The sequence below is a fragment of the Rhinoderma darwinii genome, chromosome 3 (genome assembly GCF_050947455.1).
Source record: "Rhinoderma darwinii isolate aRhiDar2 chromosome 3, aRhiDar2.hap1, whole genome shotgun sequence".
Taxonomy (NCBI): Eukaryota; Metazoa; Chordata; class Amphibia; order Anura; family Rhinodermatidae; genus Rhinoderma; species Rhinoderma darwinii.
Genome location: NC_134689.1, coordinates 276,427,690 through 276,452,838, shown reverse-complemented (window position 1 = coordinate 276,452,838; position 25,149 = coordinate 276,427,690).

The window sequence follows — 25,149 nt, the reverse complement described above, 5'->3', positions numbered from 1 at the left end:
GCGGAAGTTTTCCGGCTGCTTATTCCTACGCCTAGGACAATTGTTCACTTGATGCTTGTCATCCCCACAATAGAAGCAGAGACCATTCTTCCTGCGGAACTCTCTATGTTGTTGGGGGGACACGGAGGCCCCGAGTTGCATAGGTACCTCCGAGTCTTCCGTGGAAGAACGAAGCAACGGAACCTCGGGAGGCATCATGGGGGAGTCAGAGGAGAAAACACAAAAACGTTCAAGTTGTCGTTCCCTGAGACGTCGCTCAAGTCGTACCGCTAAGGCCATAACCTGGTCTAGGGAGTCAGAAGAGGGATAGCTAACTAGCAGGTCTTTCAGGGCGTTCGACAGACCCAACCTAAACTGGCACCTTAAGGCAGGGTCATTCCACCGAGAAGCTATGCACCACTTCCTAAAGTCAGAACAATACTCCTCAACAGGTCTCTTACCCTGACGTAAGGTCACCAGCTGACTCTCGGCAAAGGCAGTCTTGTCAGTCTCGTCATAAATGAGTCCGAGAGCAGAAAATAAAAGATCAACGGAGGAAAGTTCAGGGGCGTCGGGAGCCAAGGAGAAGGCCCATTCTTGGGGCCCTTCCTGGAGCCGGGACAAAATTATACCCACCCGCTGGCTCTCAGAACCTGAGGAGTGGGGCTTTAAGCGAAAATAGAGCCTACAACTCTCCCGAAAGGAGAGAAAAGTCTTCCGGTCCCCTGAGAACCGGTCAGGAAACTTGAGGTGGGGTTCAAGAGGTGAGGTGAGGGGCACTACCATGGTAGCATCAGGCTGGTTGACCCTCTGAGCCAGGGCCTGGACCTGTAGGGAGAGACCCTGCATTTGCTGAGCCAGGGTCTCAAGGGGGTCCATAGTAGTGTCAGGGACCAGGGTAGACTGGGTATATGGGCTTGTGATTATGTAATGATGGGGGTAGGGAAACAGACAAGTGAGCCCTAATCTACCCGCCACTCAGTCCCTGCCTATTTGCAACGACCCGCCCTAGGCGACGGGGTACAACTGGGCGACGGTCCCTATGCTCAATAAGTGCACGACAGACAAACAGACAAGGGTACAAAGAACCTAAGGGAAATGGGGCAGTTTTCATTTATTATTTGTTGTTTGTGAAGTAGGATTAATAATTGGGGGAAAAAGTGTCGGGATTTATCTTGATTTTAGGCCGTGTCTCAAAAAAATGCAATTCACACGTTAATTTCAAAAGCACATAGGTGAACAGAATTGTTTATTCTGGGGGCGTGGCTTGGCAGCCGAGACTGATGGCAGCTTGAACAGGGAGCTCCGGCACCGAGCGACTGACACAGCGTATAAAGCTACTTTCACTTTCTACAAACCTTCCCCCGGTGAAGCAGATTCATCCCTGATGATGACCCGCGGCAAGAGGCAGCATCAAAAGCAGGAGAAACTGGAGTTCTTCTTAGATAAAGAGCGGGGAGTGAAAGGCGCGAAATCGGGCAGGTCGCCATCTTCCTCTCACTCACAGCCAATAAAGGAATCATACCTACTATACTTTTGTCTTTTTTTTACACAAAAGTATTTAACATTGCATATTGTTTCTGGCTAACACGGTACTACAATATTTTTTACTGTACTTCATAAACTGATTTATAAATGCTAGCCATGATCTTTTCTAAACCGCAGTCATCACTAACTACTCTGGACCAGATGGACTTTATACTGCTATAATGTGCCTGTATGCCACTACTGTCAGGGATCATTAGCATGTATATTGCTTGCAAAAACATTATTACCTTACATAAGCTACGTATTAGTATATTTCACAAAGAACCTGAATCTATGCAACAAGATGGAGCCTGCATCAGGGACGACGCCCATGGAGACACCGCCCCTGGAATGCAAGAGGAGTGTGCAGATTCACGTTACAACTGAATAGAACCAATAGGGCTTAAGCACGTCCCACATTTCTAGGGAGGAAACTTGTATTTTTTTGTGTAATAAAGCAGTTGCACTTCCTACTCCACTGAGAGAGGATCTGTACCAACACTACTCTGTCTGGTGTATTTCTTCTACGCATGCACTCAGTTTCCAATTTACAGAGGTGGTTATTCGGTGTAGAATAACAGGGAAAGGAACCCTGACAGTTGGCGCCCAACGTGGGGCTACACTCGAGGGGGTCTCGTCATCCGGACAACCGACGACCACAGCGTGCAGCAGACAACCCGGGACTGCCCACTAAAGGAGTCTGATCACCTCCGCAATAAAACGGTAAGTCTGTTGATTTTATAAAACTTCGACTTATCTGTGTTAGTGGACGGTCTTGTGGGAGTCTGCAGAACCCTGGTCGACTGGGTGGATTAAGGCGACAGGAGAGACATCCCCGCTGTGTGGTCAAGAATCCGTAAGAAATTAGTCGCGCCCGACTAACCATCCTCTAGGTAATTAGGGACTAGTTAGAAAATATAACCTGTCTTATACAGGGGCACGCGGGGTGCGTGACGTGTGATAAGTCGTGGTCACGCAGGGTGTGTAGAAAACTGATAAGACGTGTGATAAGTCGTGGGTAATATTTTGGCCATACCACGATGAACCGGTCACTAGAGGGTTGCAGACCAAAAGTTGTTATATAAATTACGTGAAGGATATTGATTGCAGATACGTACACTACCATTCAAAAGTTTAGGGTCACTTAGAAATGTCCTTATTTTTGAAAGAAAAGCAGTTTTTTTCAATGAAGATAACATTAAATTAATCAGAAATACACTCTATACATTGTTAATGTGCTAAATGACTATTCTAGCTGCAAACGTCTGTTTTTTAATGCAATATCTACATAGGTGTATAGAGGCCCATTTCCAGCAACAATCACTCCAGTGTTCTAATGGTACATTGTGTTTGCTAACTGTGTTAGAAGCCTAATGGATGATTAGAAAACACTTAAAAAACCCTTGTGCATTTATGTAAGCACCGCTGTAAACAGTTTTGCTGTTTAGAGGAGCTATAAAACTGACCTTCCTTTGAGCTAGTTGAGAATCTGGAGCATTACATTTGTGGGTTCGATTAAACTCTCAAAATGGCTAGAAAAAGAGAGCTTTCATGTGAAACTCGACAGTCTATTCTTGTTCTTAGAAATGAAGGCTATTCCATGCGAGAAATTGCCAAGAAACTGAAGATTTCCTACAACGGTGTGTACTACTCCCTTCAGAGGACTGCACACACAGGCTCTAACCAGAGTAGAAAGAGAAGTGGGAGTCCCCGCTGCACAACTGAGCAACTAGACAAGTACATTAGAGTCTCTAGTTTGAGAAATAGACGTCTCACAGGTCCTCAACTGGCAGCTTCATTAAATAGCACCCGCAAAACGCCAGTGTCAACGTCTACAGTGAAGAGGCGACTCCGGGATGCTGGCCTTCAGGGCAGAGTGAAATGCCTATAAATTTGTAGGGTCAATTAACGCATAGTCATTTGAAAAAACATGTATAAATTTTATTAAGTATAACAATATAACAAAGTTAAAAGGTGCATCATGCTGAGCATGAAATAAAACGTCTGTCAATTGCAGAGGACATACAGGTATTGCAAAAATGTCAATGAGATAGATAAATGTGTGTACTACAAAACAAAAGTCAGACTGGCCAGAGAAATAATTGTAGTTTCTATATAAATGACAATGTGCAACAAATTGCATGACAATGTAAGAAAAACACAAGAATGAATTACTCTGCCAGAGATCACTGCACATAACTAAATTGTAACATCAGACAAATGCCAATTACTGGACATAGTACATGCAAGTGCTGTTAGTAATACTGTAAAAGGTTATAGGCAAAGTAGTACAAAGTAGTACACAGAAGATGAAGCATGTAACATACCCATAATAACTCTCTGCAAGGAGAGGACGTCCTCTCCTTGCAGAGAGTTATTATGGGTATGTTACATGCTTCATCTTCTGTGTACTACTTTGTACTACTTTGCCTATAACCTTTTACAGTATTACTAACGGCACTTGCATGTACTAGGTCCAGTAATTGGCATTTGTCTGATGTTACAATTTAGTTATGTGCAGTGATCTCTGGCAGAGTAATTCATTCTTGTGTTTTTCTTACATTGTCATGCAATTTGTTGCACATTGTCATTTATATAGAAACTACAATTATTTCTCTGGCCAGTCTGACTTTTGTTTTGTAGTACACACATTTATCTATCTCATTGACATTTTTGCAATACCTGTATGTCCTCTGCAATTGACAGACGTTTTATTTCACGCTCAGCATGATCCATCTTTTAAATTTGTTATATTGTTATACTTAATAAAATTTCTACATGTTTTTTCAAATGACTATGTGTTAATTGACCCTACAAATTTATAGGCATTTCTATCAATTACTGAGGGCAATACACCAAGGTTACTTGGTTTCATTACAGGTCTAGTATAGGATACAGTTATTTATATAGTATACATTCATACATATATATATTTTCACTAGACCTCCCCTGCATGTACCAATAGGTTTTTTTTTTTCAGGGCAGAGTGGCAAAGAAAAAGCCATATCTGAGACTGGCTAATAAAAGGAAAAGATTAATATGGGCAATAGCACACACACATTGGACAGAGGAAGATTGGAAAAAAGTGTTATGGACAGACTAATCGAAGTTTGAGGTGTTTGGATCACACAGAAGAACATTTGTGAGACGCAGAACAACTGAAAAGATGCTGGAAGAGTGCCTGACGCCATCTGTCAAGCATGGTGGAGGTAATGTGATGGTCTGGGGTTGCTTTGGTGCTGGTAAAGTGGGAAATTTGTACAAGGTAAAAGGGATTTTGAATAAGGAAGGCTATCACGCCATTTTGCAATGCCATGCCATACCCTGTGGACAGCGCTTGATTGGAGCGAATTTCATCCTACAACAGGACAATGACCCAAAGCACACCTCCAAATTATGCAAGAACTATTTAGGGAAGAAGCAGGCAGCTGGTATTCTATCTGTAATGGAGTGGCCAGCGCAGTCACCAGATCTCAACCCCATAGAGCTGCTGTGGGAGCAGCTTGACCGTATGGTACGCAAGAAGTGCCCATCAAGCCAATCCAAATTGTGGGAGGGCCTTCTGGAAGCATGGGGTGAAATTTCTCCCGATTACCCCAGCAAATTAACAGCTAGAATGCCAAAGGTCTGCAATGCTGTAATTGCTGCAAATGGAGCATTCTTTGACGAAAGCAAAGTTTGAAGGAGAAAATTATTATTTCAAATAAAAATCATTATTTCTAACCTTGTCAATGTCTTGACTATATTTTATAGTCATTTTGCAACTCATTTGATAAATATAAGTGTGAGTTTTTATGGAAAACACAAAATTGTCTGGGTGACCCCAAACTTTTGAACGGTAGTGTACGTTATCTTGAGTTGTTGTATAGATGTGTGAATCTTGGAGGTTCATGGTATGGGAGAATTTTTGCCGGCAGTGAACATTGAAATTGTAACATTGAAATTGTTAAGATTGTGAGAACAGAAGATGTAAGGAGTGAGTGCGTGACCCCCTCCTGTAGAATGTGATGACGTAGTAAAAAAAAAAAAAAAGAGAGAAACTTGTGCAGAGGTAGTGTGAATCCATGGCGTACATCTGTCTGTGTAAGATGAGGAAGCTGAATGCTGTGTAGTGAACCTGCAATGATCTGTGAATTGTTATAGGTCAAAATGTAGGTGGATGTTAATAAATGGCTGTTTGTGAATAGACAGAGACAGAAAATGAATCCGGAGTGCTGCATATAAGGAATAGATGGTGATAATGACGAATATAGATTGTGACGGGGAGGGGCTGTGTTATGTAACATGTGTGTGATATAACGTGTGCAGTGTGAAGTCTGAAAAGCTTATATATAGAGCATGGACTGATGAGACTGATCAGGTACAATTTTATTTTGTTTGGAATTAATGAATTTGGTTCGAGGAGGTCTACAATATGTGTTTGAGAGCCCAATGAGCAATCCACATCAAATGTGCATGAGAGTAACCTAAATTTTGAGTTTTTTCTGAGTAGATATTTCCAAAACAGTAAATATGGCACTGGGTATGCTGTGCTGTAGTCTCCACCCAATATGAGGTATTGTGTAAGAGACCATGAGTCTTTATAGATTTAGTAGGGAAGGAGGTGAAAATTATCTGAATATTGTTAATTTTATGCAAGATTTTAGTAATTTTTATTTGTTTTTGTATTAATCAAGTATTTACAGAACCTGATAAAAGTGAGATTCTCAAAGTGTTCTGGATTATCAGATGAGTGTGGAGAAGTGTATAACATTTGTTTTTATTTTAGAGAATGAAGACGCCACCCCTTTGAAATGTTCTATCTATATGTGACATGGGTTTTTAATGTAAATTTGTAATGTAAATTTGTAATGTAGAGATACTTCATCATATGCAGTATGTACAAGACAGGATACGAGGCACAAGGTAAATTATCCAGAAACCACTCTCACCTTCTTGTTCATCTCAAGGTGCGGAGCTGGAGGTGCTCGCTGAGGCTTGTAACCTGGCAAAAGGTAAGCCGGCCGACATTTACACTGACTCTAGGTATGCTTTTGGCATCGCCCACGATTATGGGCCCATTGGTAGTAGGACCTTTGTTGGACCATCGGGTAAGCCAATTGAGAGCGTAAGAGTTGAAAGAGCTGGTAAATAGAGTATGTGCAGCCAGGTATCAGTAAATTTGCTTGTCCCTGGATACAATAATGCCACCACTAGGTTTGTAGCAGCCTGCATGATGTGCGCACTGCATGACATAGGTAAAACAGCAAAGGTACCTATGAAAAGTGAAGCCCGGCCGGTATCTTCCCCACTGCAGACGTTGTGTGTAGTGACAGGGGAACAGTTCTTATCCCAAGTATTAAACTGGTGTTTGTACAATGATAAGATGTCAGCAGTTCTCCAGATGTTATTCCAAAGTTAGTTTGTTTAATAACAATATTCAAAAAGTGTTGTGGGAATATTAAATACTGATGTTACGTTTTATGTAAAGTTCTGGATCAGCCTTAGCATTGGACTATTGGAGGCATGTATCAGTATTATGTTTGTGTAAATGATAACTTCTCAGTGCAAGTAGATTCCCATTTGAAAATATTTTTGTTGTAAAAGGAAAATTTTAGAGCAGAGTATTCTGTGCAGTATATATATATATATATATATATATATATATATATATATATATATATATATATATATATTAAAAGAAGAAGAATCAGTTTGTATGTATCAGTTCTACTTACTGCCCAGTGTGAACGCTTAACATAAATATGTAATTGTTAATGTTTTTCTTCAATTGAATTATCTGATTAAGATCAATTAATGATTATCCGATGAAAAAGATTGTTCTCCACAGGAAGTGTCCAACTGGGAGCGAAAGGTGTGAAAACCAGATTCAACAGAATGTGGACGGATAAAGGAAGGCAAAACGGTAGCACCCAAGGCACTCTTGATGGCACTTGCATTGATGGTGTGTGACCTCACATATGCCCCAAGACTGCAAGGATCGATTTGGTAAGATCTAATTGGTATATCCCAGGTTTTACAGCTGTTGCTGGTAAATTCTGTTAGAGCTGTTTGATTTGCCTACAGAACAGTCCTGACAGGCCGGTGCCAACCTTTTCATACCCGCCTCCCACGAAGAGAACCGACCTTGAGTGGCCTTCCCAGGTAGAACAAACCAGAGTAGGAAAAATTGGTTTGAGACACTTGTCAGATAAAAAGTATGGTATCTGTGAATATTTATAAATTCTACTAAAAAGTGTTAAACCAAGTGCACATACAATGTACCCAGTAACTACACATTTTCTAGGTGCCCTGTCCAGTGGAACAGATTAGTTTTTCTTATATAAAGGTGTTTATTTGATGTCATTATTATTGTATGTACTTAGAACAACGTTTATAGTGTATGCGGATGATGTTCTCACCAGATTAGCATTATTTTAACAATTGACAAGGGTTGGGTTCCCAGCAAGTGGCAGTAAACATGAACTAGAAGACTTTTAATATGATGAACTCCATCACTGAGATGTGGCAGGCGCAGCCTGAGCCAATACAACGCGTTTGTCATGAACTGACGGCAGTGTCACAATTCTAAGCAGCCGTGCAGACAAGTAACTTTTCAGAGGAAGAGGACAGATGCGGAGGGTATGTGGTAGTCACAATAAAACTCCAATACTCCGTCTACGTAGGATCTCACCCCAAGCTCACAGCATGAGGTGCTATGTACAGCGCGGTGACGTATACTAAAAGAAACGGTGTCTGAAAGATGAGAAGGACCAAACCAAGTCTTGATGACATCACCAAAGATCAAAGTAAAGACCTGAGTGAATCCGTCAGCAGTATCCAAGTGTTTTAATAAGTAAGTGACCAGGAAGAGGGTAATAATAAATCCCCCACTGGACACCACCGTACAGTCTGACTCCACAATTGTGTGGGTTACCCTAAGGGCGACACAGTCAGTGAAGAGCAGAAGACAGAAGAAGAGGAGGACGATGATGTACGGGACTTGCAATGAACTGATGGGACCCAAAACCTGAGGGTGATAGCATGAGATTGGTGATAGCATTATATTATTAATTGAGGCCCTATTGTTTATATTGTCTGAGGCTTATAATTATAATGTGTGTAAATATGCCATGGTACTGCAAATTACAATCTGAGGAGTTTTATGTGGAGGTGTGAGGTGAAGGTCACTGGTTGTTGTCACTCATATGTAAGAAGTAGATGGCAGCAATGAGAGCCCAGAGGTTATGTTACCTGTGTATCTTTAGGTTTGAGGAAGATGCTGCCCATGACCTGTTATATCTGCAGGGGTAAAAGTCCCATCAGGACAGTAAGTGACAGTGCGACAATTATGGCCAATACAAGTGCCGTGGAGGAGAAGTTTGGATTATTGCCAATATTGGTAGGTTTAACAGTAAAGAATGCGAGGGGCCTTAGAAGCCAGATTCGAGGGTCCATACCAACACTACTCTGTCTGGTGTATTTCTTCTACGCATGCACTCAGTTTCCAATTTACAGAGGTGGTTATTCGGTGTGGAATAACAGGGAAAGGAACCCTGACAGTACGAAAGCAGTTTATGAATCAATTGTAGTAACAATAGGTCTAACTTGTGGGCAGTGGCGTAGCCATATGGGGTCTGGGCTCTGTATTTAGGAGGGCTGGGGTCTGTATTAGTTTAAGGGGTCTTGGTTCTGTATTTACGCGGTCTGGTCTGGGGTCTGTTAGTTTAAGGGGTCTGGGGTTCTGTATTTAGGGGGCCTGGTCTGGGGTCTGTATTCGTTTACGGGGTCAGGTCTGGGGTCTGTATTAAGGGGTCTGGTCCGAGGTCTGTATTTAGGGTGCTTGTTCTGCGGTCTGTATTTGTTTAGGGGGTCTGGTCTGGGGACGGCAATAGTATAGAAGGTCTGGGGTCTGTATGTATTATAATTTATTATTCTAAGTAAAAGGTGTTGTCCGGGCACATTGATAGGTCATCAGTATGAAAAAACGGTCTGTGCCCAGACAACCCCTTTAATGTATGGTCCTAGGCCTTGGTGTCTGAAGTTTTGTGTTTCTATAGAGGCTGGAAATAGCTGCAGGAGCGAGGAGCAAAGATGTCTCACCAGGAGAAGTCGCAATACTGGTCTGTGTCAGATAGAGAAGAAAAGAGAATGACTCCCATCAGAGAAGACGTCACTTGTGAGTCACTGGATCTATAGAGGATCTGTCCCCTCTCCTGACATGTCTGTAATCCTTGTATTCCACATAAAGTCTTTGTGTACCCAGGACTAATAGACAAATGTGTGTTACCATTCCCATTGTCAGGAGGATGTGTCCCTACACAGTGTTATACTTTCAGCGATGCTTGGAGACTGTCATTATGTAGGGACCCAGCCCTTTGACAAGGGGAATCATAACCCTCATTTGTCAATGCTCGCACAAAAAGGTGATGTTCACTATAGGCACGGCAGAGCGATGGTGGGCACAAGTTTGTGGAACAGCCCAGGGCCTATGGTATACTTAATCCGCCACTGATAAGCATAGATGACATAGGATACCCATCACAGACTCAATGGAAATAAGAAGTCATAAATGTAAAGAAGTCTGGGAGGAAATAGATCAGTGAGATGGATTTAAAGTACCTGTATTTAATGTGGTTTCTTATTGTAAAGTTTCACCTATTGTGACTATTTAGTATATGGTGATGTTCAAAGAATGATCTAATGATTTAAATTTACATTTTTGTGTTTTTCTTTCACACGTCATGTGTGCTTTCACTGTAATGGTATATATGCTGTATACATAATATGCTTCTGGAGTGCATCATAAATGAGATATGTGAAGAATGTGTAAAGTGTATATGTCTCTTATGAGTGTTTATAATGGATATCCTTGAAAATTGGGTAAACTAAAAGCAAATCCATGAGGTATTTTATTAAGCACATTTGTAATATTGTTGTGTACACATTTTGACATTAATAAGACATGTTTTCTTTATGATCTAATGTTGTTTTGTATTCTACAGCTGTTACAGTATCAAAAAGCAATGCGCCTCCTACTAATTTACTTACTTTTTCTAAGTGATTAATTGGGTGGGGCATATAACTAACTTTCTGTTTATTTGTAGGAAAAAAGAAGAAGATCCATAGGTCCAAGTGATATTACTTATTAGAGAATAGTAGACAAAACTTTTGCGCTGACTATTTGGAATAGAACAACAAAAATTTAGCTAATGTTTTATTTGATTATAAATGCACATTTATGTGATCTTTTGTTTGAAACTTCAGTTCATAAACAGAGTTAAAAAAAACAACCCCATATATGTGAATGTAATGGAAACAGCGTTTCCTGAGAGTGTATTACATGAATGGGCCCTTTTATGTTTGTATTGTTATATGTCAAGACCTATAGGATATGTGCACACGCAAACTCAAAAACGTATGAAAATACGGAGCTATTTTCCCTGATTTTCAGAAGTTTTTTAAGCCATTCGCGTTTTTCGCTGCGTTTTTTACGGCCGTTGAAAATTAAAATGAAAAACGGCTCCAAAAACGGCTTAAGAAGTGACATGCACTTCTTTTTCGCAGGCGTCTGTTTGTGCGTCGTTTTTTGAAAATTAGGCTTAAAAAAAATGCCTCATCCGAACGGAACGTCGTATTTCCCATTGAAATCAATGGGCAGGTGTTTGTAGGCGTACTGCTTCAGTTTTTTCAGGCGTTTTTCGAGGCGTAAGCTGTAAAGAGCTTGTTTTAGTGATACGAGTTGTATTTTTTTATGACACTATTTAATGTACCAATGTACTGGGAAACTGAAAAAGAAAATCTTTGTGGGGTGAAATGGGCAAAAAAACGCAGTTCCACTATCGATTTTTGGGTTTCGTTTTTATGCCGTTTTTTTATCGTGCGGTAAAGGTTGATGCAATTACGGTGATACCAAATTTCTATAGATTTTATGTTTTATCAATTTTACAAAGAAAAAATAATTTGTGTCGCGACATTCACAGAGCCAGACCGTTTTTATATTTTATATTGAGATTGAACGGTATTAGAGCTTTTTTTTTTGCGGGACGAGCTGTAGTTTTATTGGTACAATTTTGGGGTACATGCAATATTTTGATCACTTTTTCTGACATTTTTTTGGGGAGCTATGGTGACCAAAAAACAGAAATGCTGGCGTTTGTTTTTTACAGCGTTCACCATGAGGGTGAAATAATGTTGTAATAGTTCTAACTTTTATGGATGCAGCAAAACCAGTTATGGCAATTTAAAAAAAAATGTTTAATTACTTTAGGGAAATATATATATATATTTTTTACTTTTAATATTTATTTGCACATTAAAAAAAACCTTTAACTGTTTTTTAGTTTTTTTCCGTTTTGTACTGCCTCTATTATGGCTCCTATTAAGGGCTTAATAGGAGCACAAAGATTGCAGACTTAAGATCAGTATGGAGCCTGTTCCATGCTTTCCCCTTAACGACTGTACATGACATTGCGTTAAGGGGTTAAAGGGAGGCATATACTGCAAAAACAGTCCCTTGTGCTCCTCCCCTAACACACATGCCGCAATATCCTAATGAAAAAAAAGGTAGAGATAATCTTTCCTTCTGAATTTACTTATATAGGTGAAGATATATTTCTGGTGCAGACATGGCATCTTGCATACACTCAGTCAGTATTTGTGGGTGGGGGTCTGGTATTTTACATACCCTTTGTACTCATTTGGATAACACCAGGTTTGACTTGATTTTGTTTATAGAAAATATTTTTTTAAATGATAATGGTTAATAAAGTACTAATTGACATTTGCAAATAAATTTACGAAAATAGTATGGGGTCAATGTTGAGTATTAATCATAATGGTATTTTAGGTTGCGGTAAAATTGTGTTAATACTAATAATTTTATCAAAGTTGTGTGTTTAAGCAAACGTTATTGGTCAAAAGTTTACATTGAATATACAATAACACATTATTAGGTATTTGTTGTATAGGGAAGGCTTATTGGATATATATAAATGTAAACTTTTTATATGTGTTTAGACCCCCCTACGGTCAGAAAAATCTGAGGAAAATATATATTTCTGCCCTGTAGTCATATCCTGCAATTAGTAGAGTTAGATTAAGCCCATGTAGAAAAGAATTTGAAACACGTCTATGCTATAGCAGAGAACCTCAAAAGTTCATCTTGGCAGAGTTACTAAAAGAAGTATTGGAATGACAAAATAAAGAAAATGGAATTCATTTGCTTTAATTATTTGTTAAAGGGATGGTGAAAAGTTATGGTGAAGGGGTGGTGAACTGAATTATTCTGTCATTTCTATGAACCATGTAATTCCTGCCAGAATATTGGGAACTTTTAAAGCTTTTTTTAAAATTTCATCTTCTGTCTAGCAGAGCCAGAAGAACTGACAATGCAACAATGCCCACATGCCGCACAAGCCAACCAGAAAACCATCACTAAGGCTTAATAGTCTTCTAGAGACACAGCTTTTGGGGGCATTTACGGCCCAACACCAGAGATCTGGCACGTCATAAAGGCCTTGTTGCTCGCACTGCTATTGCCCGGGGTGAACTTTATAGTTTTGGAAGTGTATGACAACATCAGTGGTAAACCAACAACCAGCAGGGTGGATGAGCTTCCAGTCACAACAACCTGCAGAAGCACTCTCTACAAGGGACGGAGGGGCCAAACATCAAAGATTCTGCCTGAAGAACAGACAGCAGTTCTGTATAAAGGACGGTCCTGTATAGCCACAGCTACCACAGAAAAGGGGCTCTATATTCGGCATTTGCAACAGTGGACACACCTGCACTCCCCTCACTCATCAACACAGAGAAAAGAGAGGGAAAGACTGCGACAGACCATCAAAGTTACAAAGGGCAAGGACAGATTCCTCCTTATGGTCTGTTCTTTGGAAAACCACGGAAAGTAGTGAAGTCACCTTGGCAATAGGCCATTGGTGATAAAGGGCCCAATAATCCCCCATGCTTCCCTGCACCAGTGACCCTGTAGCCTTAGGGTTTAAGAAGGTCAGAAGAAATTTGTTAGTCCAACACACCAGTTTTTTATTTTTGCGTCTTTCTTTTTGTTTTAATCCAAGTCAAGCTAAATTGGTTCTCTGTTAGGGTATGTTCACACGCTGAGTCAGAAACGTCTGAAAATGCAGAGCTGTTTTCAAGGGAAAACAGCTCCTGATTTTCAGATGTTTTTTAAAGAGGCTCTGTCACCAGATTTTGCAACCCCTATCTGCTATTGCAGCAGATCAGCGCTGCAATGTAGATAAGAGTAACGTTTTTATTTTTAAAAAACGAGAATTTTTGGGCAAGTTATGACCATTTTTGTATTTATGCAAATGTGGCTTGCAAAAGTACAACTGGGCATGTTGAAAAGTAAAAGTACAACTGGGCATGTATTATGTGCGTCCATCGGGGCGTTTTTACTTCTTTTACTAGCTGGGCGTTCTGACGAGAAGTATCATCCACTTCTCTTCAGAACGCCCAGCTTCTGGCAGTGCAGACACAGCCGTGTTCTCGAGATTGCTGCAATAGCAGATAGGGGTTGCAAAATCTGGTGACAGAGCCTCTTTAAGCCACTTGCAATTTTCGCTGCATTTTTTACGGCCGTTTTTGGAGCTGTTTTCCCTAGCGTCAATGAAAAACGGCTCCAAAAACGTCCCAAGAAGTGACCTGCACTTCTTTTTCGCGGCTGTTTTTTTACGTGGCTGTTTTTCGAAATGGCCGCGTAAAAAAACGGTCCGTCAGGACAGAATATCGTTTTTCCCATTGATTTCAATGGGTGGATGTTTGGAGGCGTTCTGCTTCATATTTTTTGGCCATTTTTCTGGCGTTTACGGCCACAAAAACCGCCAAAAACACTCTGTGTGAACATACCCTTAAAAGCAACAGGAAAACAAATGAAACAGTATAGAAGCAGAGTCCTGTAAGTAAGATATATATAGGTAAGATTTTAAGGTCATTGATAAATATATAGGGAATTGATATAAAGGGAAATGTTAGATGTTGCATAGATAAGCCACATGTACTGTACTACTTTTGTGTTAAGTCTCTTAATTATGTGTAAGGCTGGATTCACACGAGCATGTTCGGTCCGTAAAACATGGAACGCATTTCGGACGCATTTCCCGGACCGAAATCACTGCCGGGATCTGGGCTCCTAGCAGGGGCGGATTAAGGGTACCATGGGCCCCGGGCACTTTTTCAGATCTGCCCCCCCCCCCCCGCGCGAACTCCGAAGACGCTGTACCGTATATATTTGCAGATTTCTGTTTAGGCGGCCACAGACCTGGCATGGTTTTAATTTAGCTGTAAAAACAGAATGAGCCATATAGAAGAAAGAAAGCAGAATACTTTGAGACACTGAAGTGGTCAGGATCTTTATAACTTTTTTATTTTTACGTCAATGGAGTGGTGTGTGAAGGATTATTTTTTTGCGGGAGGAGTTATAGTTCTTATTGGCACCATGTAAAGTACCTTATAATGGGTGAATTGGAAAAAATTTAGATTCCTCCATGGTTTTTTGGATTTAGTTTTTACTGTATATATTTACCTTCTCTTAAGGTAAAAGTAGATTTAACCCCTTCCCTCTTTAGCCACTTTTGACCTTCCTGACCGAGCCTCATTTTTCAAACCTGACATGTGTCACTTTATGTGGTAATAACTCCGGAATGCTTTCACCTATCCAAGCGATTCTGAGATTGTTTTCTCGTGACACATTGGACTTTAAGTTACTGGCAAAATTTGCTCGATATGTTCAGTATTTAATTGTGAAAAACAACAAAATTTAGCGAAAAATTTCAAAAATTAGCATTTTTCTCAATTTTAATGTATCTGCTTGTAAGACAGGCAGTTATAACACACAAAATTGTTGCTAATTAACATCCCCCATATGTCTACTTTAGATTGGCATTGTTTTTTGAACATCCTTTTATTTTTCTATGACATCACAAGGCTTAGAACTTTAGCAGCAATTTCTCACATTTTCAAGAAAATTTCAAAAGGCCATTTTTACAGGGGCCAGTTCAGTTGTGAAGTGGCTTTGAGGGCCTTATATATTAGAAACCCCCAAAAAGTCACCCCATTTTAAAAACTTCACCCCTCAAAGTATTCAAAACAGCATTTAGAAAATGTCTTAACCCATTACACATTTCACAGGAATTAAAGCAAAGTAGAGGTGAAATTTACAAATTTCATATTTTTTTGCAGAAATAAATTTTTAATACAATTTTTTTTATAACACAGAAGGTTTTACCAGAGAAATGCAACTCAATATTCGTTGCCCAGTTTCTGCAGTTTTAGGAAATATCCCACATGTGGCCGTAGCGTGCTACTGGACTGAAGCACCGGCCGCAGAAGCAAAGGAACACCTAGTGGATTTGGGGGCCTTATTTTTGTTAGAATGAATTTTAGGCAACATGTCAGGTTTGAAGGGCTCTTGCGGTGCCAAAACAGTCAAAATCCCCCAAAAGTGACCCCATCTGGGAAACTACACACCTCAAGGAAATTATCTAGGGGTACAGTGAGCATTTTGACAGCACAGGTTTTTTACAGAAATTATTGGAAGTAGGCCGTGAAAATTAAAATCGACATTTTTTCAAAGAAAATGTAGGTTTAGCGATTTTTTTTTCTCATTTCCACAAGGACTAAAGGAGAAAAAGCGTAAAATTTGTAAAGCAATTTCTCCCGAGTAAAACAATACCCCACATGTGGTAATAAACGGCTGTTTGGAGACACAGCAGGGCTTAGAAGGGAAAGAGCGCTATTTGGCTTTTGGAGATCACATTTAGCAGGAATTGTTTGCGGAGGCCATGTCACATTTACAAAGCCCCTGAGGGGACAAAACAGTGGAAACCCCCCACAAGTGACCCCATTTCGGAAACTACACCCATTGAGGAAATTATCTTGGGGTATAGTGAGTGTTTTGACCCCACAGGTTTTTTGCATAAATTATTGGAAGTAGGCCCTGAAAATGACAATCTAAATTTTTTCAAAGAAAATGTAGGTTTAGCTAATTTTTTCTCATTTCCACAAAGACTGAAGGAGAAAAAGCACCGTAAAATTTGTAAAGCAATTTCTCCCGAGTAAAACAATACCTCACATGTGGTAATAAACGGCTGTTTGGACACACGGCAGGGCTTCGAAGGGATGGAGTGCCATTTGGCTTTTGGAGATCACATTTAGCAGGAATGGTTTGCGGAGGCCTTGTCACATTTACGAAGTCCCTGAGGAGACAAAACAGTGGAAACCCCCCACAAGTGACCCCATTTTGGAGACTACACCCATTGAGGAAATTATCTAGGGGTATAGTGAGCGATTTGACCCCACAGTTTTTTTGAAGAAATTATTGGAAGTAGGCCCTGAAAATAAAAATCTACATTTTTTCAAAGAAAATGTAGGTTTAGCTTATTTTTTCTAATTTCCACAAGGACTGAAAAAGCACCACAAAATTTGTAAAGCAATTTCTCCCGAGTAAAACAATGCCCCACATGTGGTAATAAACGGCTGTTTGGAGACACAGCGTGGCTTAGAAGGGAAAAAGCGCTATTTGGCTTTTGAAGATCATATTGAGCAGGAATGGTTTGCGGAGGCCATGTCACATTTGCAAAGCCCCTGAGGGGAAAAAACAATGAAAACGCCCAAAAAGTGACACCATTTAGGAAACTACACCTCTTGAGGAATTCATCTAGGGGCGTAGTGAGCATTTTGACCCCACAGATGTTTCATAGAATTTATTAGAATTGGGCAGTGAAAATAAAAACAATCCTTTTTCTTCAATAAGACGTAGCTTTAGCGCAAATTTTTTCATTTTCGCAACAAATAAAGGAAAAAAAAGAACCCAACATTTGTAAAGCAATTTCTCCCGAGTACGGCAATACCCCATATGTGGTCATAAACTGCTGTTTGGGCACACGGCAGGGCTCAGAAGGGAAGGACCGCCATTTGGAGTGCAGATGTTGCTGGATTGGTTTCTGGGCGCCTGTGGGCCCAAAACAGTGGAAACCCCCCAGAAGTGACCCAATTTTGGAAACTACACCCCTCAATGAATTTACCTAGGGGTGTAGTGAGCATGTTAACCCTGCAGGTGTTTTGTAAAAATTAGTGTGAACTCGATGTTGCAGAGTGAAAATGGGATTTTTTCCACAGATATGTGGACAATATGTGGTGCCCAGCTTGTGCCACCATAACAAGACAGCTCTCTAATTATTATGCAGTGTTTCCCGGTTTTAGAAACACCCTACATATGGCCCTAATCTCTGGCCTGGACAGTCGACCAGGCTCAGGACTGAAAGCGTACCATGTAAAATTGAGGCCTAATTTGGCGATTTACAAAGTATTGGTTCCCAACTGCAGAGGCTCAGATGTGAAATAATAAAAATAAACCCCTGAGAAGTGACCCCATTTGGAAACTGCACCCCTCAAGGCATTTATTAAGAGGTGTAGTGAGCATTTTCACCCCACAGGTCTTTTCCATAAATGAATGCGCTGTGGATGGTGCAAATTAAAAATTTATATTTTTCCCTAGATATGCCATTCAGTGGTAAATATGTCGTGCCCAGCTTATGCCACTGGAGACACACCCCAAAAATTGCTAAAAGGGTTCTCCCGGGTATGACGGTGCCATATATGTGGAAGGAAACTGCTGTTTGGGGACGCTGTAGGGTTCAGATGGGAGGAAACGCCATTTGGCTTTTGGAGCGTGGATTTTGCTTGGTAGTAGTTTTGTTTGGAGTCTTACTGGTGTTTCCGTTTATAATGTAGGGCATATGTAAGCCGGGCGGAGTATATAAGGGGCATAGTCAGGTGGTATAATAATGGGGTAAAAAAAACAATAAAATGATCCATAGATGTGTGTTATGCTGTGAAGCAATCCTTTCTGCACAGGCCGGTGTCGCACTGATATATGGCGTCCTTTATTATCCCCCTTTTGATCCACACTCCGCGCCTTTGCAGTTTGGGGAATTTTGCTGGGAAGTGTTGTCCTGGTATAATACGGGCACCGTCGCTTCCAGCGGATATGTTTGGGCCCTCCCTTTCCTGGTTCCCTAATTTTAGGTCCTTGATAAATCACCTCTTGAAACAGAAGAAATGTTCCCCTCGGGCACAACTGCATATTTTTTTATTTCCTGACTTATTGGAGCCATAACTAATTTTATTTTTCATAGACGTAGTGGTATGAGGGCTGGTTTGTTGCGGGACGAGCTGTAGTTATTATTGGTACCATTTTGGGGTACATGCAACTTTTTGATCACCTTTTATCCTATTTTTTGGGATGCCAGGTAAACAAAAAAACGCAATTCTGGCACAGCTTTTTTCGGTTTTTTTATACAGCGTTCACCATGCGTTATAAATTACATGTTAACTTTATTCTGCGGGCCAGTACGATTCCGGCGATGCGTAATTTATAGCACTTTTTTATGTTTTACAACTTTTTGCACAATAAAATTACTTTTGTAAAAAGAATGTATTTTTTCTGTCGCCAAGTTGTGAGAACCATAACTTTTTAATTTTTTTGTCGACGGAGGTGTATGAGGGCTTGTTTTTTGCGGAACGAGCTATAGTTTTTATAGGTACCATTTTTGGATACGTGCGACTTTTTGATCACTTTTTATTCTAATATTTGTAGGGCAAAGTGACCAAAAAACAGAAACTCTGGTAAAGTTTTTTAAGTTTTTTTTTTACGCTGTTCACCGCGTGCAATAAATAATATAATATTTTGATACCTCAGGTCGTTACGGTCGTGGCGATACCAAATACATATGGTTTATTATTATTTTTCAATAATAAAGGACTTGATAAGTGTAAAAGAGGGATTGTGTTTTATTTGATTACTTGAAACTTTTATTGTTTTCAAACTTTTATTTTTTGCACTTTTTTTTACACTTTTTTTACACTTTTTCTCAAGTCCCACAACGGTCAGATTTTTTTTTTTCTAATACATTGCACTACCTATGTAGTGCAATGTATTAGATCTGTCAGTCATTCACTGACAGCAAGCCGATTAGGCTTCGCCTCCCGGCGGGGCCTAAATTGGCTTCCGTAATGGCAGAGCAGGAGACCATTGTGTCTCCTGTTGCCATAACTGCAGTCGCCAGTCCTGATTGCCTGTCAGGGCTGGCGATCTGCTAGTAACTGCTACGATGCAGCAATCGCTTTTGATTGCTGCATCGAAGGGGTTAATGGCAGGGATCGGAGCTAGCTCCGGTTCCTGCCGTTACAGGTGGATGTCAGCTGTACAGTACAGCTGACTTCCACCGCTGATGACGCCGGATCAGCTCCTGACCCGGCGCCATCTTGCCGGCAGCTACGGAAGCCGATCAGGCTCCGCCGCCGGGCGGATCTTGACCGGCTTCTGTGCTAGGCAGACCGGGAGGCCAGTATTAGGCCTCCGGTTGCCATTGCAGCCACCGGAACCCCGGCAATTTCATTGCTGGGGTTCCGATGAGCTGCAAACACCTTAAGTGCAGCGATCGCGTTTGAGCGCTGCACTTAAGGGGTTAATGGCGGGGATCGAAGCTAATTTCGGTCCCCGCCGTTACAGCCGGATGTCAGCTGTAAGATACAGCTGAGATCTGGTGATGATGGCACCGGCTCAGCTTCTGAGCCGGTCCCAAACATTCGGCGTATGGGTACGGCAAGATGCGGGAAGTCAATGCTTTCCATGACGTACCCATACGGCAAATGTCGGGAAGGGGTTAACATATACTTTTACCTTAAGAGAAGGTAAATATATACAGACCCAGAACCAAGCTCAGCACATATATACAGCCCCAGAACCAAGCTCAGTACATATATACAACACCAGAACCAAGCTCAGTACATATATACAGCACTAGAACCAAGCTCAGTACATATATACAGCACCAGAACAAAGCTCAGTACATATATACAGCACTAGAACCAAGCTCAGTACACATATACAACGCCAGAACCAAGCTCAGTACATATATATAACTCCAGAGCCAAGCTCAGTGTGTATATATATATATATATATATATATATATGTATATATAGCACCAGAACCAAGCTCAGTACATATATATATATATATATATACAGCACCAGAACCAAGCTCAGTACATACATATATATATATATATATATATACACACACATAGCACCAGAATCAAGCTCAGTACATATATACAGCACCAGAACAAAGCTCAGTACATATATATATATATATATATATATACACACACACACACACAGCACCAGAATCGAGCTCAGTACATATATACAGCATCAGAACAAATACAGTTCAGTACAGAGATCATTTGCAAATTCAGTTAAACCCCTGCCATATAAATTTGTACATCATAAAACGACAGCTCCCAGTATAGCCTGAACAATGGTTAGGATATGCTGGGAGTTGCTGTTTAACAAAAAGAATGCTACCATCCGTCATCTTGCTGCAGATCATACAGTGACTACAGTACGGATCAGTCACAGGTAGAATAAACATTTATATTGAGTGACTCACCGATTACGCCTCAGATTCTTTTTCGTTCTTTTTCTCCTTTCTTCTCCATCCGGTCCAGACCTCTATGATGACTTCTCCCGGGCACGGCCCATTTCTGCGGTTTGCAGCTCAGATGTCTTCGGCTCCTCACTTTTCCAACATTTCCGCACCTGTAAACGAAGATAAAATTCTCATGATGCCACACTCTATGCTTCTAACTATAATAGTATCATACAATGAATATTATAGTACTATACACTGTACTCCTGATTATAATAGCATTATACACTGTACTCCTGAGAGTGTGTGTGTGTGTGTGTGTGTGTGTGTGTGTTTGTGTGTGTGTGTGTGTGTGTGTGTGTGTGTGTCAGCATATCTATAGCACTACGACCCTACAAACTATGGATAGGATAAGATACAGTGGCTCAGCACAGTATCACACATGATAGGATTAGATACAGTAGCTCAACAGACAGTATCACACATGATAGGATTAGATATAGGAAATAGCTCGCTGACATTGCAGTTCCAGTGCTGGACCCAGAAAAGGTAAGTATAAGAATTGTTTTGCTTTTTGTGTGTTACTAATTATTTTTGTGTGTTTGTGTTATTTTACAGGTTCAGTTGTTGGACTACGTCAGATTCGAGGACTACTTCAATGACAGCGTTTTTTTATTCTCAATAAAATGGTTAATGAGGGTTGTGTTTGTTTTTTTATTTCAATAAAATATTTTTTCTATGTCCTTGTATTTTTTTAAACTTTACTTTTACCGCCTTATTAATAGCTGCTGGCTGATTTACAACATCCGTTACTAAGGCGAGGCTTAATGTTAGCAGGCAGAGAGGCTAACACTAACCCCTATTACCCCGGTACCCACCGCCACCAGTGGTACTGGGAAGAGCCGGGTACGAACCAGTACCTGACCATCTGTAGGTCGGTAATATCAGCCTGGGAAAGGCCAAAAACAGTGACCCTTCCCCCCCTGGTAATGCTAGGCTGCTGCTGTTGTATCTGGCGGGGTCCCCCCCATTTTTCATAACCAGTCAGCAGCAGCAGGTTAACATTACCAGGGAGGAAGGGCCACAGTTTTTGGCCTTTCCCAGCCTAATAATACCAGCTTGCGGCCGCCCCATTGCCCGACCATCACTACAGATGGTCAGGTACTGGATCGTACCCGGCTCTTCCCAGCACCCCTGGTGGCGGTGGGTACCGGGGTAATAATGGGTGTTAGTGTTAGCCTCTGTACCAGCTAACACGAAGCCTCGCCTTAGTAATGGACGCTGTCAATCAGCCGGCGTCCATTACTAAGGCGGTATTAATAAAGTTTCAAAAACAAACAAAGACATAGAAAAAATATTTTATTGAAATAAAAACCACCCAGACAACCCTCATTAACCATTTTATTGATAATAAAAACGCTGTCATTGAAGTAGTCCCCGAATCCGACGTAATCCAACGACCGAACCTGTAAAAAAAACACAAACACAACAAAAACGATTAGTAACACGTATGGTAGGCTTAGATACAGGGCCCATCATACAGGATCACACATGGGCCATGTATCTAAGCCTACCATGTGCTTATGTAAGATGCTTAGATACAGGGCCCAACAGACAGGATCACACATGGGCCTTGTATCTAAGCCTACCATGTGATTGGCTTAGATACAGGGCCCAGCAGACAGAATTACACAATCTGTGATCCTGTCTCATGGGCCCTCTAGGCTTAAAAGGATTGTCCAGTCCCTACACATTGATGGCCTATCCTCAGGATAGGCCATCAATAGCTGATGTGTCGGGGTCCGTCTCCCGGGACCCCCCAATCACCTGTTTTGAAGGGGCCGCAGCACTCGTACGAGAGCTGCTTCCCCTTCATTTCACTTACTCGCTCACTCTGTGAATCGCCCACATGGATTCAGTGTGAGCAAGTGACCGGAATGAAGGGGACGCAGCTCACGTACAAGAGCTGCGTCCCCTTCAAAACAGGTGATTGGCGGGGGTCCTGGGAGTCGGACCCCAAGCCATCAGTTTCAAGCAGAAGGGGTATCAAACTTACCCTGCTCTTCAGCCGCAGCGGATGTCCTGACTCAGGATGGTGGTGACGTCATGCGCTGCGCACCGGAAACAGGAAGGTAAGTACTGTAGTTACTATAGTAACGGGCCGCGGCTCCCGTTACTATAGTAACTTTTTTATTGTGTAGTGGGTAGTGTAGTGTATAGCCACTGGTTGGGTGAGCGGTCCCGCTTCACTCCGGTTCTCTGAACCGGCTGTAATTTTAACAGCCAGTAAGAGAGAACCGGGGCGAACTGGGCCCCCTTCCAGCCTCGTGCCCCGGGCACTTGCCCATATTGCCCTCATTGTAATCCGCCCCAGGCTCCTAGCATCATAGCTAGGTATCCCGGCATCTCCGTGGAACTACTGTCCCATACTGAAAACATGATTATAGTACGGGACAGTTGTCCTGCAGCAAGGGAGTGACACCTAGCGTCGTACATAACTATGATACTAGGAGCCCGGCTCCCTGCAGTGTGTTCGGTCCTGGAAATGCAGCCGAAATACGTTCCGTATTTTACGGACCGAACATGCTCGTGTGAATCCAGCCTTATAGGTTCATTAATACTACTAAGGGGCAATTCTCAGCATGACATCCCCTTGGTTATTATGTTTTAAATCCAGCTAATTGGTTAGGAGGAGAATGGTTCGGTCGCATAATGTAAATACCTGCATGTATTAAGTTGATGTTTTTTTTCATCTAAGGCGTACCACGGTAAAATTGAAATTTTTAAAAACAAAAATTTTTTTTCTTGTGTAAAATGAATGAAAAAGTTCATACTTACAGCCCGACCATTGTCATAGCGTTGCTTTCTTCTGTTCTCCATCCAGGCCGACCTCCTGGGATGATGTTTCATCCCATGTGACTGCTGCAACCAATCACAGGCAGAAGCAGTCACATGGTCTGCAGCGTCATCCCAGGAGGCCGGCCTGTCTGATAATAGAAGAAAGTGTCGGTATGACAATGAAGACCGGGTTAAATAAAAAAAAAATATTTCAACCTCTATTTTTCACAGAGGAGATTCCTCACGAAAAACCGCACCACAATTTGGTGTGGTTTTTCGTCCGGAATTCCCTGCAGGTTCCAAGACGAATACACTGTGTGAACATAAATAAATACAGAAGCAAAAAGCACGGCGCCACATGGTGCAGGTCAATAGGATAACGGGAGAGCCATAAACGTAATCAGTTCTGCTCACCTCGAAAATACGTAATAAAGGCAAAGAATAATGGGTCCACTTCGTGCTGCTGCCAGGATCCAAAGCCGGTAAACCAGAACGGTTACCGCTAGTCGAGATAAAAAATGGGAAAGCAAAAGGGAGGATCCTATAGGGCGCTGCTGCGTGGTTATTAGAAGATAGTCAATGATGGTAAATACAAGAGTAAATACGTGAATATTTATTTAGGCTACGCGTTTCGACACTGTACCAGCGTCTTCCTCAGGCCATAAAATATACATACAACAAGTTTATTTATATACTAACAAGAACCAAACAAACCGGAAGGAAATAAGGGTCATACAGGGGAAAGGTCAAAAGGTGAAGGTGACGTCATAAGTGATACAGGTATCGTAGGATTATTTTAAATATTGTTAGCAAACAAATTAATAATGATTGTACCTAAGAGATACCATAATCGGCACCCTGAACAATTTCAGAAAAACAACATTTATAATTTAACATGCATATAATTGCAATTACAAATAATTACAGTCCATGTAGTACGTCCTGAGAAAATTTTTCTTCCACAAATTCATTAAAAGAATACGTAAAATGTGGGGGCGGGAACATTAATGGATGGTGAAGAAATATATAATTAAAATAAATAGACACAGATAAATATATATAAAAGTGTCAAATATTAATATAATAAATAGTGAACACCAAAGTAACCTAACGGGCAAGAGTTTTACTTTGTTCATATGTTGCTCGAAATAAGGAATAAAACTACAAAGGTACAGAAGAACGGGTGAACATACACACAAGGTGTGATTAGTAGCTTAATCCACTTGATGTGCGTTTTCATGATTAAAACAAAGACACAGGGTTGGTGTATAGATATCTATAGTTACTTCAAAAGAGGGTTGTTATATAGAGATATATAGATATGTATATGATTTAAAACTATTTAGAAAAAGGGAACAAAGTATGAAAG